The sequence below is a fragment of the Chiloscyllium plagiosum genome, unplaced genomic scaffold (assembly GCF_037043375.1).
Source record: "Chiloscyllium plagiosum isolate Xiang-an unplaced genomic scaffold, Cpla_swu_hap1 HiC_scaffold_31, whole genome shotgun sequence".
Lineage (NCBI taxonomy): Eukaryota > Metazoa > Chordata > Chondrichthyes > Orectolobiformes > Hemiscylliidae > Chiloscyllium > Chiloscyllium plagiosum.
This window is the reverse complement of record NW_028270169.1, coordinates 13,125,789-13,140,796: the sequence shown is the minus strand read 5'-3', so window position 1 is coordinate 13,140,796 and position 15,008 is coordinate 13,125,789. Positions and strand designations below refer to the sequence as shown.

The following is a 15,008-nucleotide window of genomic DNA, read 5'->3' as shown; positions in this document are numbered from 1 at the left end:
TCAGGTGAATTGGCTATGCTAAATTGCCCATACTGTTCAGGGATGTGATGATTAGGGTGGATTGGCTATGCTAAATTGTCCCATAGTGTACAGGGATGTGTGGGTTAGGTGTATTACTCAGGGGTAAAATGTAGAGTAATAGAGTAGAGGAATGGGTCTTGGTGGGATACCCTTCAGAGGGTTGGTGTGGACCTGCTGGGCCGAAAGGCCTATTTCCACACTGGGATTCTATGAACAACATCCTCAAAGACGGCACATTTTTCAAGTTTCTCAATTCAGCTGGTTCTCCAAATGTTGGAGAGTCACGGACACTGTGTGCGGCTGACAGAACCACCTTTGGAACCTTCTCATATAAATCAAGAAGCACCTTTAATTCCTCAAACTGACAGTGCAGTTTAAATAGCAGGAGCTCTGTTCTCTGCTTTGTGTTAAAAGCAGGAGTCTCGCCATCTGTTCCCAGTTTGGAAAATAAACAGGTAACACAAATTATGATAAACTTCAGCAGGCTTTCATTTTTCATCTTTAATTCTGTTGCTTAAATAGTAATTCCCACGGGAAAGTTGAATGTTGCTGTTTAATAAAGCCTTAAATCAGGCCCGTGCAATCTTCCTTTGTCTTCAGACAAATCTAATGCAAGTTCATATCGATAACAAAGCCTGGAATGATAATAAACAGATATAATGTACAGCTGTAGCTGAAACCTGGCATTTAGAAATGCTAATGACTTGTATCTGCTTTAGCCCTGCCTGTGACTAATCTCTAATTACTGACTGCCAATTTCTGAACAGCGCCCTGTCACTTATTCATTTTGATTGACAAAATACACAGAGCAGCTGAATCTGTCTCTGCCCTCACACTGAATTGCTCAGTCTGGCACATTGCACTGATGTATTAAACACCACACAGAGATGTGCAAATGATTGCAATATTCTCCGTACATGCAAGGATAATGGATACTTGGGAACCATTTCAAAGCAGTCATCTAATTCCTAGGTTTAAATTACATTATAAAGCACAAACTGGAAGCTGAGGGGAAAAAAAACTTGACTGAACTGTCATCTGAACCCTGAGATTACATTCTTGCTTTGAAATCACACCACAGTAATCTATTATTCCTTATAATAACAGATACTGTTAATAGCTTGCAAATTTGTTCAGTGGGCTAATGCACTGCCTGACGTGAAACTGAACTTTGGAGATCAGCTGTGAGCTGAGAGAGGGGGTGGGTGCTGGGATGGCAAAGTGGGGGAGAATTATGGGTCTCTGAGCTTGGTGTCAAGAGTCAGGAGACCAGGAGCTCAAGCCCCAGCATCAGATTGAGCACATAATCTTCAGTGCAGTACTGAGGGAGTGCGACATGCTCTGAGGAGCCTGGCTTTGGGCGAGATGTTAATCTGAAGCCCTGCCTGCCCTCCCGCAGTTAGGGGACTCCTCTCAAGGTCCTGGCTGAGCTTTATTCTTCAACCAGCACACTCCACTCGCTAAACCACAGCCATAAGAAATGGCAACAGGAGTAGGCCATTCAATGCCTCCAGCCAATTCTGACAAGAAATAGGATCATAGCCAATCCGACATTCCTCACATCCACTTTCCTGCCCTTTCCCCTTGATCCGACTGATCGAGGGTCTATCACAGCCTTAGATACACACATGGACTCTGCCCCAACAGCTCTCTGTGGCAAAGAGTTCCAAAGACTCCCTACGCTCTGAGAGAGGGAATTCCTCCTCACCTCAGTCTTAAATTGTCACCCCTTTATTTTGAGACAGTACCCTCTGGTCCTAAACTCTCCCAAGAGGTGGAAACCTTTACCCTGTCAATGATCACCTCTCAGTCTTCTAAACTCCAGTGAGTAGAGTCCCAACCTGTTTAGCCCCAGCTCATAAGACAATCCCTCCATTCCGGGGATCACCCTCGTGAACCCTCTCTGAACCTCCTCCAATGAAATACCTTTTCTTAAATAAAGGGATCAAAACTGCTCACAGTACTCAATAGATTACGAGTACTGCTGTCAGTGGACCTTCAACCTCTGCAAATTAGTTGCTACATTAGCTCACAGTACAATACCACACTTACATACATTGCACCAGCAGCACAGAAACAAACCTTTCCCCTCAGCCAATCCCTGCTAGCATTTATGTTCACCTGAGCCTCCCTCATTTAAATCCATCCTGTAAATCCTACTCCCTTCTCCATTGCAAGCTTAGCTGACCTCCTCTTAATTGCGCCTATGCTAGACACTCCACATGAGCTCCATATTCTCACCATTCTTTGGGAGAAGATGTTTCTTTCAAACTTCTCACTGTTTTTCTTGCTGAATATCTCGTACTTGTAGTAACGAGGTCAGCCAGGTGGACCTCATAGAAGTTCCCTGATTGGTCCAATCAGGGAGCCTCGGCTGACAGACAGAAACAGGAGTAAGGAAAGGCTATGGGAACAGACTCATCCCAGAAATCACAATACAACTATGGAGTGGAGGCAATACCCTCGTGGTTAGGCTATTAGTCTAAAAACCAAGGTCATGTTCTGGATACTTGGGTTCAAATCCTATCATGAGGTGGAATTTAAATTCAGTAATTTAAAAATAATTATGGAGTTAAGAGTCTAATGATGACCATGAAACCATTGTTGGTAAAATCCCATCTGGTTCATTAATACCCTTTAGAGAAGGTAACTGCTGTCCTTACCTGGTCTGACCTATTTGTGACCCCAGACCCAAAGCAGTTGATTCTTAATTACCCACTGGGGCAAATACTGGCCTGGACTGTAGCACCACATCTTGTGAATGGATTTATAAAAGAGTAACTGAAAAGGCTTTATTAGTTATAAAGAGTTGGCATGCAATAAGATAAAGAACATTGAGGAATAATCTGTTCAGTGGGGAGAAGCAGGATTGTTTTTGCTGCTGAAGTTGTGTTCTCACAGTCAGGGACTAATACACTGGGATCCACTCAATTCCTGAATCTGCTTTCTCCTTGTGTGGCAGAAGGCCCATCTGTCTCAGCGGCAACCTGACGCACCCCCACCCTTTGGGATTCTCTGCCTCCTCTTTTGTAGTTTTCCAGGCCAGAAAGTATAATTGAGTTTGGGAACTGACCCTGAGGGAGATCAGGAACTCAAAAAAACCCCCCAAAAAACAGGAGTGTCCGAGGTTCTGTTCACTCTGAGAGCTTGCTCTGAGGGAGCTGGATCAGTGTTAAGGGCTCTCCATGTGTAAATAAAGGGGGACTTGGTGACGGGGTACTGGCTTCTGTGGAGTTACTTTAGGACTAATGGCTTCTAGTCAAGCTCTTTCCTACAACAGATGGAGTTTAATTCAGATAAATACAAGATGCTTCATTTTGGAAAAGCAAATTATAGCAGGGCATATACACTTAATGGTAAGGTCCGAGAAAGTGTTGCTGAACAAAGAGACCTTGGAGTGCAGGTTCATAGCTCCTTGAAGGTGGAGTTGCAGGTAGATAGGATAGTGACAAAGACGTTTGGTATGTTTTCCTTTATTGATCAGAGTATTGAGTACAGGAGTTGGGAGGTCACGTTGCGGCTGTACAGGACATTGGTTAGGCCAGTGTTGGAATATTGTGTGCAATTCTGGTCTCCTTCCTATTGGAAAGATGTTGTGAAACTGGAAAAGGTTCAGAAAAGATTTACAAGGATGTTGCCAGGGAGTGGCTGAATAGGCTGGGGCTGTTTTCCCTGAAGTATCGAAAGCTGAGGGGTGACCTTATAGAGGTTTAAAAAATCATGAGGGGCATGGATAGGATAAATAGACTTTTCCCTGGGGTGGGGGAGTCCAGAACTAGAGGGCATAGGTTTAGGGTGAGAGGGGAAAGATATAAAATGGACTTAAGGGGCAACGTTTTCACGCAGAGGGTGGTACGTGTATGGAATGAGCTGCCAGAGGAAGTGGTGGAGGCTGGTACAATTACAACATTTAAGAGGCATGTGAATAGGTATATGAATAGGAAGAATTTGAAGGGATATGGGCCAAGTGCTGGCAAATGGGACTAGATTGAGTTGGGATATCTGGTCAGCATGGACGAGTTGGACCAAAGGGTCTGTTTCCATGATGTACACCTCTATGACTCTATAACAGGAAACATTCTGTCTGTATCTACTCCCATTAAATCCTTCCTTAATTTTAAAGATCTCGTTAGGCTATCCCTCAGCTATCTATTTTCAAAGGAAAGAGACCATTTGTCAAGTCCTTTACTGATGTGTACATAAACACATACAATCAAAATCAATTCATTGGCTGCAATGTTTTTCTGGGACACTCTATCAAGTAGATGGATTTTATGTAAATGCAGGTTCTTTCTTGGATATGGAATAAAGTTGGTTAGGATTCCCAATCCTAACCATGGGAGTGGAAAATGCACTTGTGGATACGAGCCAGAGGTCATACAGCCCCTTAAGGATCTTTTGACATTGACACCTTAACTCTATTTTCTCATGTTGGTTTCCTATCTCTATGAATGTCTTCTGCTACGTAAGGTTTGTGCTGTTTTTCATTCATTCCAGGCATCACTGGCTGGGCCAGCATTTATTGCTCATCCTTAATTACTCAGAGGCCAGTGAATAGTCAACCCCATTGCTGTGGGTCTGGAGTCACAAGTAGGCCAGACCAGATAACAGTGGCAGTTTCCTTCCCTAAAGGACATTAGTGACCCAGATGGGTTTTTCCAACAATCTGCTCCTAATTCCAGACATTTTTAAAAATTGAATTCACAGCTCACCATCTGCTAATGGCTGGGTTTGGAACCCAGGTCCCCAGAACATTACCTTGGTCTCTGGATTCAGAGTCTGGCAATAATACCATCATCTCCCCATTGTGAAGCCCATTGTAACTTGGTCCGTCAATGAAGAATAGTCACTTCTGTGTGGAACAGGAGGGTGGCTGGTGCCTCTGAAGATTTATCTCATGATGACCTGTCATTGGTGGGACAGGAGGAAAATATTAAGAAAATAACCACTCTCATCTTCCTTTAGCTGTTAAAAAAAATTAGATTAAGGCCTTGAGAATTTGTTTTTCCCAACCTTAATGGTGAAGAAACAACCTGAGGCTGAAGGAAGCTGCACATAATTTAAATTTTCACTTTCGTTTCAAGTATTACTGAGATTATTTCTTTTTTTTAAAAAAAAATCAATAGTAATGAGTTTATCCAATTTCAAATATGACTTTAGGGAAATTGTGTTCAGAAATCAGCAAAGTTGCCACCATTGTGACAAGAGAGATGTAATATCCATTTTATTCTGGTCCTTTGTTTAAAGTGAGTTGGGAGGATAATCTCAAACCAATTGAGCACTGCACGTACTGGAAAACTCAAACAAACACAGAGATTGCTGGAGAAACTCAGCAGGTCTGGCAGCATCTGTGGAGAGAGAAAGCAGAGTTAACGCTTTGAGCCCAGTGACCCTCCACCAGAACAGAAGATAGTATGTGGAGAAAAAAACGAGAGGGGGAGTGAGAAAAGAGAAAGAGGCATAGAGAGAGAGGAGAGAAAAGAGAAATAAAATTAGAGAAAAATTAAATAAAAATAGAGAGAGAGAAAAGAGAAATAAAAAGAGTAAAGAAATAAAGAGAGAGAGAGAAAAGGGAAATAAAAACAGAGAAAAGAGAATAAAAACAGAGAGAGAAAAGAGAAATAAAAAGAGAGAAAAAATAAAAGTAGATACAGAGAGAGAAATAAAATAAAGAGAAAACAAGTAAAAGTAGATAGAGAGAAATAAATAGAGAGAGAGAGGAAGAGAGAGAGAAAGAAACAGAACGAGATAGAGATGCCATCCCATCATCAATATACATCTCACCCTTCCCCAGCAATCTTCTGTCCTTTTGAAGGGTCACTGGACCCAAAACATTGTTGCTTTCTCTGTACAGATGTCAAGTTTCTCTGGCACACACTTTTGCTGGCATTAATCTTGAGCTTGCTTCAGTATTAACATGTGTGTGAATTCAGTTGCCTCTCAATCACTTGGACATTAAAATTGCCAAAGTGGTGCTCCATCTCAAAATCCCAATACCAGTGCTTAATGTGCAAAGGCATGACAGTTTGACAGAAAACAAAACAGATAATAATGGCTTTTGATTTTTGTTTTAAAAAGGACACCGATGGTGAAGACAGTCTCTTTAATATATAGAATAAGTTACTTAATAAAGTATTTTGTTTTAGTGTACACTCTGCATATTTCAGCCTCAGGGGATTTAGGTAAAGAGTGATGTTTAGTTAAGCTCTTCCTGTTGGAGATATACGATGCAGTTTATTTTCCTGAAACCTGTCACACCTGGTGAGTTTTAAAGAATAGGAATTTCACAAAAGGATTATCTGATCAGTATGATTTGCGGAAATATTCTGATGAATGGGACTATTTGTCCCTACTGAAGATTCAAAACGGTTTTGCCACCTTTGTTCTCAAGTGACCACCAGAACAGAATAAGATCAGGGGAAAGAGGAACAGGAAGCAGCCGTTCAGCCCCGCAGGTCCATTCTGCCACCCGGAGCATGGCTGATCTTCCCCCCTCCCCACCAATACCACTTTCCCACATTATCTCCAATCATGCATTATCTTTCAGGTCTAGAGATCTACATCACTCTGTCTTGAACATTTTCATTGACTGAATCTCTGCAGAACATTACAAAAGAATGTCTTGGAAGGAGACCATTTGGCCCATTAAGATGGTGCTAGCTCTATTCAAAAAGCAATCCATTTCGTTCCACTCCTGACTTTTCCCTTACTATTAATCATAGAATCCTTACAGTGTGGAAACAGGCCCTTTGGCCCAACCGGTCCACACTGACCCTCCGAAGAGTGACCAGATCCATTCCCCTACCCTATTACTTTACATTTACCCCCGAGTAAAGCACCAAATCCACACATCCCTGAACACAATGGGTCATTTCCCATGGCCAATTCACCTAACCTGCACATCTTTGGACTATGGGTGGAAACTGGAGGAAATCCACACCAACACAGGAGAATGTGCAAACTCCACAAAGACAATTGCCCGAGGCTGGAATCGAACCCGGGTCCCTGGTGCCGTGAGGCAGCAGTGCTAACCACTGAGTCACCGTGCCACCCTATTATCTCTGATTGTCCCCCTCCCTGAGCTTTCTCTTCACTTGATGAAGGAGCAGCGCTCTGAAAGCTTGTGATTCCAAATAAATGTGTTGAAGTATAACCTGGTGTCATGTGATTTCTGACTTTAACCACCCCAGTCCAACACTGACCGCTCCAGTTCAGTTTTTTTTAAATTCTCTATTCCTTTCTGAAGGTCTGTATATGCCACCACATCAGGCAGTGTTTACCAAATCCTAATCACTGTGTAAGAAACAGAAAATGCTGGGGAAAAACTCCCTGTTCCTCAGAAACCATGGGCTAACATCCCATATCTGTGGATGTTAACTCCACTTCTCTCTCCAACGATATGCCCGAGCTGCTGGCGGTTTCCATTTATTCCAACTTTACTGCTGATGCTGGAAGTCTGAAATATTTCATTTTTTATGTAAAGAAGATTTTTTCATCACAAAGTCACTAGTTCTTTGCTCCCCAGGATCTTTGATATTGTCCTTACAGTGATCAACTTGTGTCTGAACTCTACCCGATTTTAAACACCTCTCTGTTCTCACTGTAGTGAAGTCTAGAACATCTTCTCAAGTCTGTGCACATTTCTATAGGCCTCTTATCCATGTTGATGGCTTTTTGCACCCTCTCCAAAGCAGGACACCCAGACTTGAACAGAATCCTGCAGCAGAGTGCAGGTGTGTGTGTTTTATACAGCTTTAGCATGATCAATTAAAAGGTGCCTCGTCACCTAGGACCAGAAACTTGGGGCACGTGATGCTGGTTCTACTATGCAGGACTTTGCAGTCAAGCCAAATCTCTCTCACACACACACACACCCCCCGCAGTCAATCCTCCGAACACACCAACTCTTATAAACTCCACAGATGTTCACACAAACACCACCCGCCAAACACACACACACACTCCCCTGATACACAGACAGCTTCACAGGATTATCTTGGAGTTATAATCACGATGCAATTTTCACAATCGTTGCTCCCCAACACCTTTTGATGTTACTCATTCAAGAGATATGGGCATCACTGGTTAAGGCCAGCATTTAGTACCCATTAAATACCCAGAGGGCAGATTCATCCAACCACATTGCTGTGGAACTGGAGTCACATGTAGACCAGACCAGGTTAGGATGGCAGTTTCCTTCCCCAAAGGACATTAGTGAACCAGATGGGTTTTTCCAACAATGGATTCATGGTCATCGTGAGACTTTTAATTTCAGATTTCTTTCCCATCCCCAATTGAATCCAAATTCCACCAATTGCCATGGCGGGATTCAAACCTAGGTCCCATCACATTATCAGAGTGTCTGGACTAATAGTCCAGTGATAATACCACGAGACCAACACCTTCCCTGCAAGTAATCCTGAGGTTGGGGGGGGGGGGGGGGGGGGGGGGGGAGAGAGGGGTTGTGATAATTACACTGCACTAATCATCCCAATCCAGTATTCTGAGGACATGGGTTCAAACCCCACTTCATTAGCTGGTGGAATTCATATTCAATCAATAAATATGGAATTGACAGCTATTCTCAGTGATCGTGATCACAGAGACTGTCAATCAAAGGTCAACTGGTTCACTCAGGTATTAACTTTGCTGCCCTTACCCAGTTTGGCCCATGTGTGACTCCAGACCCACAGCAATGTGGCTGACTCTTAACCACCCTCTGAAATGTCCCTCATTCAGTCACCCAGTGCAAGAGCAGTCAGGGATGAGCAACAGAGTCTGACCTTACTGCATCTCATGAAAGAATAAAGAACAAAAAATGACAACTTCTTGGTATCTTGGCTCCAATCCATTAACTCGGTGCAGACTGGAGAATTATCATGTCAGATGTCTTAAAGCAGACAATAAGTACTGACAGTATTACTGGGGGAAGCTGGCTGAAAGAGGTCCAGCTATTGGATGTAGTTGATTTGACAGCAGTGATAATAGTTTACAAATGCAAGAGGTATCAATGCAGGGTGTCAGAAAGTCAAACGAAGAGTTACATTATTCCAGGTGTTGTCAGATTCTCACGGCACTCTGTCAGGCCGAAGAGCTGCTGGTTGTAAGTGGACAAGGCATAGACACAATGTTCAGAATTGTCACTCCCTTCCCAGCGAGGTCGCTTTCCATTTCACTGGCGGGTTCTCATGAGTGGAAAGCAGCAGGCTCGAAAGCTTGAAGTGGATCTCGCAGGTCCCACCCGCCATTGACAGCACTCACACAGGGACGGTCTGTGTGGGAGCTGGAACGTACAATTCCGAGACCCAGGAGCAGACACATCACTGAAGCTCCTGTGGGATTAAAGTTGTTTTACTTGAGTTTTCTTTTGGGGAGATGGACACTGTTGCTTACCATATGAAGAGTGGTTGAGGACGTTGGGTCTGTACTCAATTGAGTTTAGAAGGGCTGGGGAGGGTTGCGCAGGTGATCAGAATACAGAGATGCCTGGATAAAGTGGATGTGGAAATGTTGCCACAGGTAGGAGAGACCGGGACCTGAGGGCACAGCCTCAGAGTGAAGGGACAACACTTTAGAACTGAGAGGAGGGGGAATTTCTTCAGCCAGAGGGTGGAACTCATTGCCACGGAAGGCTGTGGAGGCCAAGTCATTGGCTGTTTTTAAGACAGAGATAGATGGGTTCTCAATTAGGAAGGGGATCAAGGGCTCCAGGGAGAAGGCAAGAGAATGGGTTTGAGCAGCACAGCCATGTTTGAATGGTGGAGCAGACTCATTTTATTGTGGGTCTGGAATCACACCGACAGCAAAGTTTCTAAACTAGATAATAGGAAGGCACCTTCATTATCACAGTCACTGTCACTGAGAATAACTTCAACTGAATTTAAATCCTGCCAGCTTTCATTAGTGCGATTTGAAACCAGGGTCCGAAAGCATTAGCCACGAGTTCAGATCCAGTGACATTCCCACTGCATCACCATCTTTCCATTGACAAGGAAGGGCTGCTGCAGGGAAGCTGGGAACGGCAACAGCAGATACAAGGTGCCTAGGTTCTGCTGGTCAGTGGGGAGCGGTTTCGCTCAGTTGGCTGGATTGCTGGTTTGCAGAGCAGTGTGATGCCAACAGCACGGGTTCACAATTCCCATCATCGGTTTGAGGTTATTATGAAGGACTCTCCTTCTCAACCTCTTCCCTCACCTGAGGTCTGGTGGCCCTCAGGTTAAATCACCACCAGTCGCTTCTCTCTAATGAGAGAGCAGCCCCTATGGTCTGGTAAGACTATGGCGACACAATAAGAATGGTCATCAGTGCAAACAACTCTCACTCAACAAAACCAAAGAGTTACCTTCCAAAAGCTTGTCTCCTCCACTACTCCCCAATCCAACCTATCACGCCTGGACACCCAGTCTTGATATGCTCAAACACAGCATTGACACCTAAAACAGGAAGACAGATAGGGTCTGGGGTTTCATTAATGATCCAGGACGAGATGAGATGAACTCTCTCCTGTGCAGTCATCCAGGCTGGTCTTGTGTTCAACTCTTCAGTCAGATACTGATGATATAAAATCATGTGCAGCTTACACATACTCAGATAACAAACAAACAGTCTATCACTGCCACTCAGCATTAGTCTGCTCACTGACACTCAGTTTGGATTCAAACAGGGCCACTCAGCTCCTGACCTCATGGACAAAAGAGCTGAATGCGGGGCAAAGTGAGAGTGATAGCCCTTGACATCAAGGCAGCGTTTGACTTTGTGTGGTAAAACAGTGAGCCCGGGCAAAACCACAGTCAATGGGAACCGGGGGGAAGCTCTCCACTGCTTGGAGTCATACCTGGCACACAGGAAGATGGCTGTGGTTGCTAGCTGTCAGTCATCTCTGCAGCAGGCGAGACTTAAACCCAGACCTCCTGGCTTAGAGATAGTGACAATACCACTGCACCAAAAGAAAAAAATCAGGGTGAGTTGTATATATTTTCCTAACTATGCAGTTCCATGCAGGTGTGACTTGAACCTGAGCCTCCTGGCTCAGAGAAAGGGACGGGACCACTGCACCACAAAAACCAAACATCTTCAGCTGCTTCACCAATCACTCTTACTCCATCTTAAGGTCAGAAGTGGGGATGTTCGATGATTGCTCGATGTTCAGAGCAGTTTGTGACTCCTCAGAGGCAACAAAAGTCCACGTCCAAATATAGGGGAAAAAACCCTAGACAATATCCAGGTTTGGGTGAATAAGGGGCAGGTAGACAGACCAACATGCCAGGCAATGACCATCTCCAACAAGGACATTCAATGCATTGGAATCGCTGAATACTCCATTACCAACATCCTTAGGGTTACCATTGACCAGAAACTCAACTGGACCACACAGATCAAATATTGTCGAGAGTGTGGTGCTGGAAAAGCACATCAGGTCAGGCAGCATCCGAGGAGCAGAAGAATTGACGTTTTGGGCTCCAGCCCTTCAGCTTGTGCCTGAAATGTTGAGTTTCCTGCTCCTCGGATGCTGCCTGACCTGCTGCGCTTTTCCAGCACCACACTCACGACTCCAGTCTCCAGCATCTGCAGTCCTCACTTTCTCCTAGATAAAATACTTTGGGTACATGGCCAAATCAGCAGCTGGGACCCTGTGATGAGGAACTCACTCGCATCTCTCCAAAGTCTGCCCACTACCTACAATATATGAGTGATGGAATACTCCCTCTTGTCTGAATGAGTGAATCTCAGCACAAAGTCTTTTCCCTGGGGTGGGGGAGTCCAGAACCAGAGGGCATAGGTTTAGGGTGACAGGATTAAGATATAAGAGAGACCTAAGGGGCAACCTTTTCACTTAGAGGGTGGTGCGTGTATGGAATGAGCTGCCAGAGGAAGTGGTGGAAGCTGGTACAATTGCAACATTTAAGAGGCATTTGGATGGGTATATGAATAGGAAGGGTTTGGAGGGATATGGGCCAGTGCTGGCGGGTGGGACTAGATTGGGTTGGGATATCTAGTCGGCATGGATGGGTTGGACCGAAGGGTCTGTTTCCATGCTGAACATCTCTATGACTGTATGACCATCCAGAATAATACAGCTGGTTTGATTGTTGGTGGATGAGATGCCAACGCTCAGTAGCATCAAGATGCACTGCAGAAATTCACCAACACTCCTCTGACAACACCTTCCAAACACTTGACCATTTCCATCTAGAAGGACAAGGACAGCAGGTGCATGGGAACACCACTAGCTGCAAGCTCCCCTCCAAGCTTCACACCTGACTTGGAAATATATCAATATTCCTTCAACCTTGCTGGGTGAAAATCCTCCCTGACTACACTGTGGGACCCCTACAGCAAAGGGACTGCAGCAGTTCAAGATGGCAGCTCCCCTTCACCTTCTCGAGGGCAATTAGGCATGGGCAATAAACTCTGCCTCATCCAGCCACATGCACACCCCTGAAGACCCAAAGAGAGCAGCAGGGTAACGGTGAGTTGATTTAAGCTGTGCCTTCAGGAGATGGGAAGGAATTGGAGCAGCGATGGGTGACAATGAACACCATCTCTACTTAGCGGGTCACACTAAAAGTGAGACAATTTGTCTGTGTTCCCTTAATAACTAGACAGCAGTCTCAAACATTTCAATCTGAGCGTGACTGTACCTTGGCTCTTTCAATGCTGGGATAAAAAGAATGGATATTGACACAGTGTAGTTTGGCTTCATGCATTAAATCAACTTGGCCAGAGAAAGTTATGCGTTACTGCTACCTAGTGGACAACATGAGAACAGCATCACAAAAAGAAACAGCAAAGGAGATCTGCATCTCTGAACATTGATTTTCACAGGAGATTTTCTCAAGATTAAACCTTTGTGTCACTTCATTAAAACTACTCTTCAATCTCTATGCTTGAAATGTTAAAACCTCTCATGCCTGACCTCTACCCAAATGAAAAAGTCTCAGAGGAAATTTAAGTAAAAATGCACTTCCACAAATGCAGTGTGATTTACTGGGTCATTTGTTTTTTTTTTGGGACCGGAATGAAATATAAAAACTTATCCCTCTGGCTTTTTGTAACTGAAGCAAAGAAGGGTACGGTATAAATAGATCAGGCAGGTGAAAGGTGCTGCAAGAATCAATGAGCTGTCGGAAAGTGGCAGCATCTGTGTCTGCACTGACCATTCCCCCAGTGTGAAAAATTCCTGAGCTCAGGCAGACCACTGGGGATACTGGAAGTCAAGCATTTTCCTGAAAAGGGAGAATAAATCTGGAGATGAATCAACCACCTGCACAATGGGACATGGAGAGTTGAGAAGAGAATGAGGGGGACTGGAGCAGGACAGGGTTGCAGACAGTAGGCTGACAGGGTGATTAAACACGCTGAGGCTTTGGTCAATTCTGTGAACCGTGCACTATGAATGCAGAACTGTGCCACTGCGGAATAAAAGGTGGGCGACAGAGTTCACTGTGCAGATCGATAGAATAAAAAGTTACCAACGTGCATTTCCGATCTCCCTGCTGTAGGAAGAGATTGTGAAACTCGAGAGGGTGCAGAAAAGATTTACAAGGATGCTGCCAGGGTTGGAGGGTTTGAGCTATAGGGAGAGGCTGAAAAGGCTGGGGCTGTTTTCCCTGGGGCATCTGAGGGGTGACCTTATAGAGATTTATAAAATCACGAGGGGCATGGATAGGGTGAATAATCAAGGTATTTTCCCTGGGATGGGGGAGTCCAGAAGCAGAGGCCATAAATTTAGGGTGAGGGGGGGAAGATATAAAAGAGAGACCTTAGGGGCAACTTTTTCCACGTGTATGGAATGAGCTGCCAGAGGAAGTGGTGGAGGCTGGTACAATTGCAACATTTAAAAGGCATCTGGATGGGTGGATGAATAGGAAGGGTTTGGAGGGACATGGGCCAGGTGCTGGCAAGTGGGACTAGATTAATGTAGTATATCTGCTCGGCGTGGAGGAGTTGCACCGAAGTTCTGAGCTATACAGCTCTGCGACTCTAAACTAGGAGAAGTCGACAATTTGGCTGCTCAAGCCTGCTCATTAATTCAGTATGATCACAGGTGATCTGTCGCTGTTCTGAATTCCACATTCCCTTCAAGCCCCAGTAACCCTCAATTCCTATTACTTTAAAAATATTCAGTGATTTCATCTCCACCGCTCTGAGGCACAGTGTTCCAATGTTGCAACACCCTCAGGAATAAAATTTCTCCCTGTATCTTTCTTAAAAGGGCAACCCCTAATTTTAAGTGACCCCCTACTCCTGGATTCACCCCACAAAAGTAAACATCCCTGCTACTTGTCAAGGCCACTCAGGACTTTACACTTCACCTTTCACTCCTCTCAACTTTCTGGTGGAGGGAAGCGCTGTCCGTCCAATCTTTCCTCATGAGGCAACCCACATATTCCAGGTATTATCCTAGTCATGATGCTCTGAACCACCTCTAATGTATTTACAACTTTCATTAAATGAACAAGACCAAAACAGAATACTCAAAATGTGAACTCATCAGTCCCTCTCTAACATCATTAGTTTTACAGTCCAATCCTCTCATAACGAAGGATAGCATTCTTACTGACCTGCTGCAACTGCATACTAACTTATGTGATTCATGTAACAGAACACAGATCCCTCTGCATCAGAATTCCCAGAAGAAGGGGACACAATTTAAAATTAAGGAATCATCCAGAGAAGATGGAGATGAGAGAAGTGCTTTCTCTCGGCAGAGGGGTAGGGCCTTAATTTATCTCAAGAGGGTTGGAATGTAAAAGCAGTGATGTGCTACTGAAACTTTATAAAGCTCTGGTTAGGTCCCATTTAGAGTACTGTGGGCCCCACACCTCAGGAAGGACATACTGGCATTGGAGTGTGTCCAGCGGAGATTCACATGGATGATACCTGGAATGGTAGGCCTAACTTGCGCTGAATGGCTGAAGATACTGGGATTGTATTCATTAGAGTTTAGAAGGTTGAGGGGAGATCTAACCAAAACTTACAAGATA

The 15,008-nt window shown here is 44.5% G+C and overlaps 1 protein-coding gene across 2 annotated transcripts in view; it reads right to left on the bottom strand.

Moving 5' to 3' along the window:
* Positions 1-498: 498 nt before the first annotated feature.
* mrps23 (mitochondrial ribosomal protein S23) overlaps positions 499-15,008 on the bottom strand; it is a 28,706-nt gene continuing 14,196 nt past the window's right edge. The window contains exons 5-6 of one of the 2 annotated variants that reach the window (XR_015752324.1): positions 4,780-4,926; positions 499-656 (exon numbers count right to left, since the gene is read on the bottom strand). The gene's annotated coding sequence lies outside the window, so the exon portion shown is untranslated. The remainder of the gene's footprint in view (positions 657-4,779; positions 4,927-15,008) is intronic. The other variant, XM_087977256.1, reaches the window with a different exon arrangement.